General features: G+C 39.6%; 1 long non-coding RNA gene across 1 annotated transcript; it reads left to right on the top strand.

The window, feature by feature from the left end:
* The first annotated feature begins 2,883 nt into the window (after positions 1-2,883).
* Positions 2,884-3,479, top strand: LOC118598102. Its single transcript, XR_004947203.1, has 2 exons — positions 2,884-2,973; positions 3,094-3,479. It is a non-coding gene; the product is annotated as an uncharacterized LOC118598102 (long non-coding RNA).
* The last annotated feature ends 479 nt before the right edge of the window (positions 3,480-3,958 follow it).

Genomic DNA, 3,958 nt, shown 5'->3' with positions numbered 1-3,958 from the left:
TTTTGATTCCCACATCACCAGAGTTATTGCTACTAAAAAACAGATCCATTGGGTTTGGATAGTAACAAGAAGTTCCAAAGTTGTCAAAATAAACCATAATTGACTCCAGGACTATCAGATGATTGTTTTCCATAAATCATTTTCATAGTTGTGATAGCTCACACTTTTCCCAAAGTTTTGTTGACGTGTAACAGATAGAAATGTGTGTTTTTCCATCTACAAAAAGTTTCATCACAGGACCAGAGTGTGAGCAGTGTTTGCGTTAGCGTTAGCTCACAGGATCAGGTCTTTTTTTGTGCATCTCTGCCTCTTAATCCCGCGTGATGAAAGACCGGCAAACAGCACAGCGCGCAGACAACAGACAGGGATGAGCTAATCCTCGTGGTGTCAAGATTCCAGACATTCCTGTGTGGTGTTGGCAGGGCGGGAGGGCCAACCGGCGAGCGGAACCCGAACAAACAAAGAGTTTTCTTTTTTTTTTTTGAGTGTGGAAACCTCCTTGATGCTGGAACGGCAGGTAGATGCACATGATGGAACTCCTGCTGTCCTATCTTTAGAAAAAGTGGAACGGGAAGTGGGAAACTAGGGTAAAGGTGAAAGGTTCAAGAGTCAAAGTAGGAGCTTGAACCAAGAGGGGGGTTGGTGAACGGCCACCATTGTTCTTCCGCCAGACGCCACGGGGTCACCAGCTTGTTGTGGAGCGATATGAAGCGAACGTGACTCACAACGGCAATCTGTGTGCCGTCTTTGTGTATTTTTGCAGCTCAGATCTACAATCTTCGGGGTTCACTTTGCTCAGGGGTCAAGCGGTGTTTGTGGCTATAAAGAGAGGCTCTTTCACCTAAAAATGACTTCATGAAAACATGGTTTGTCCCAGTCTCACCATGGGGTCGCCTCATGGCGGTTTTAACTGGAGCCAGGTCAGTTCACAAAGTAACCTCTAGATGGCTTTGTTACAGGGGCAGAACAGTATACAAAAGAGCAATACATAGATAGATACAAAGATACATTTGAGTGTGTTTGTGGACAGGCTCCGCCCTTTTTGATAAACATTTACACGTGAAAGTTGTGATAATAAACCTTGAGCAACATGTTGCCTCTTTTTGTTTGTATTCCTGCCCCCGTCTGTGTGTTTATTTATTAATTTCCAACATCTTTATCCCTTTCCCACATCTCTAACACCCCAAATCCTTCTGACTTCTATGGGTCCAAACAGGAGATGCAGTTTTAAAATACAAAAGGGGTTTATTCAAATAAACTCCTCCTGTATGAAGATATCCAGATTCCACTATTGTAACAGTAAGTTTGTCCAACACAAGAGCTCTTATCTGTTTGTTCAGTTGCAAGAAGGAAAAGTTTAAAAAAAAAGAATAAAAAAAAAGCTGTTGGCTTGCCATACATGAATACTACCTGTATTGTCGTCCATACAAACAGTACTAGAACAGTAGTAGCTCAAAGGTTGTTGAGTGACGGGTGTATGGGGTCAAATCAGGATTAGTTTAGAGTGAGTGAAAAACCAGATTGTAAATTTGAATAAAAATATAGGAAATTTGATTGTTTAAACTTGAAAATTTTGGAAAAAAACTAAATTTGAAATAAAGCTGAAAACGTGAATAGTAATAGAAAAATTGTAAGCCTCAAACTGTTAGCAAAAAGCAGCTGTTTGGTTTTGTAACGAAACATTCTTGACCAAAGTTTGGTCCGTCTTAGGGGGGATGATGGACGGAGTCAGCAACACATCTGTCACTCAATGTCAGTCATGCTCTTTTAGCCAATGGGCTCGAAGCCACGCCCCCACATAATACTAGGCTAATAATAACACAAATTCTAAACTGAAAGCGAAAACGAAAAAACAAAAATTTAAAATATGAAACTGTTACTCATAAACTATCTGGAAACAATTTTGGGTTTATACTTTTTTAATTCAAGTTTTTTGTCATTTCTTGAAATTTCCAACCAATTCTCTATATTTCCTTCAAAATGTTAAATGTTTATTTTAAGTTTAAAACAGTTTAAATTGTTTTTCCGTTCACTTGAAGCTGATTTGACCTCATAGGGTCATGTGAATCCTCCATGTTTTAGAGTTTTATGTTTGATCCTTACTGCGCGTCAACAAAATAAAGTAAAAAAATTGTATTAGGGTTGAGTTAATAAAATCAATTTAAACCGATTTAAGCTTAATAGATCAATAATTGATTAATAAAAGATATCAATTGGTTTAGCACATAAAGCTAAAGTCTGCTAGCTTGATGCTAACATTAAATGGAATTTCCCATAGGACGGCTAATGCTATCACTCGGTCAACCTAAACATATATTACTGATTAAATGACCATCTTTATAAACTCACAGGGATACATTTTACCAACTCTTTTAAGGAAATATTTTCTGAAGTAACCATTTGGGGTCTGAAACACAATTTTTTCATCATACTTTCTTCTTCTTCTGGAATAAGGTGTAATGCTATAGCGTGATCGCCACCTAGTGGCCAAACTGAAACGTCCTCCAGGAGAAGCAGAACAATGTTAACATTTTTTTCAGAACTTCTCCTTTGGGAAAGCAATGTAACACTGTATGATATTAACAATTTCATTATTTCACTAATACATTTTACAAGAACTGTATCAGATTAATATAAATATATTCAAATCAAATAGTTGATTATTTATGTATTTCTAAACAAATGTGTATAAATCTGTAAGCTTGAATTGAATTGAAGAATCAAAAAAATCTGCATGGAATCAATTCAGGCTCTCGTGAATTGAATCGAATAGTTTCTGGAAATTCTAATCGATGCCCAGTCCTACTGAGTATTGTTCTGTATTTGATGTTGAGTAACTGTCGATAAAGTTTGATTTATTCTGTCATGTTTCTCTTATCTGCAGTTATTCCTGATAAATCAGTTCACTTGAAAAACTTCCCATCAACTCCTCTGACCAATTGCTGGCATCTTGACCCCCTCAAGGCATTCTGGGTATTGTAGGAGAATGAAAATATTGTTTTGCTTTGCTTAATACACTCTATAATCCGGTGCCTTTTGGCCTGAAAATATGTCTGTTCTTCTCTTGTGTTTTCATCTTTGATCTCGTTCCAGTGCCGGTTAAAGAACCTTGTTCCTTTCGCTCTGTTACCCCTTACACTGGGCAGATGGATGGATCTAGAAGGGGTACAGAGGAGCTTTAGCAAAACCAAAAGTCAGACAGTTTGGCAGAAGAGGAAGAGAAACGTTTGAAGATGAAAGGACCAAGACGACAACAACAAACTCTAAACTTCAGGGGGGAGGGAAAGCACCGTGCGCAGGTCTTCCTGATGAGAAAAACCTCTCCCGCTCACAGAGGCTTCTTTGTTTCTCCATGAGTCACCGTCAAAAAGCCACGGCTGTAAACAGTCGGGATCAGTTCATTAGGCCCCCGAGGTGCTCCGGCCGAGTACCCAGAAAGATACGGCAAGCCTGAGTCATCAATAAACAGAGACGACAGACGAGTGCGCAAATGTGTGTGTTTACGTCGGGGGAGGATAATAGGAAGCAGAGAGAGGAGGAGCCAAGGCTTTGGTGGTGGTGGGGGGGTAATGGTGCCGAGTAGCACGGCGCTATGATCTCATGCCTCTCACAGCTGGCAAACAAGACCTTTTCCACCAAACTTTCTATCTCTGTCACTCCTCTGCCGTCTCTCCAAACCCCTTTTGCTGCGGAAACTTCTCTCTGTTCCCAGCATGTAAACAGTCTGCGGTGGCACAGTCTCTTACTTTTTAACACCGCGTTCAACCAGAAGCATGAAACTAAATCAGGCCTTTATAAACTACCGTGAAGGTCACTCTACTCATTTAAAATTGTGGTGTTTTATTTATGATGTTTTTAGCCAAAATAAAAAAAAGCATAGTTTTCTAGGACAGGGTTTCTGCAGAGCGGCAGGAGTTTATTAGAAATTCATCTAATTAGCAGAGTAAGCCTGTCCCAT

The sequence above is a fragment of the Oryzias melastigma genome, linkage group LG23 (genome assembly GCF_002922805.2).
Source record: "Oryzias melastigma strain HK-1 linkage group LG23, ASM292280v2, whole genome shotgun sequence".
In the NCBI taxonomy this organism is placed as follows: domain Eukaryota; kingdom Metazoa; phylum Chordata; class Actinopteri; order Beloniformes; family Adrianichthyidae; genus Oryzias; species Oryzias melastigma.
This window is presented reverse-complemented; position numbering and strand designations above follow the sequence as displayed.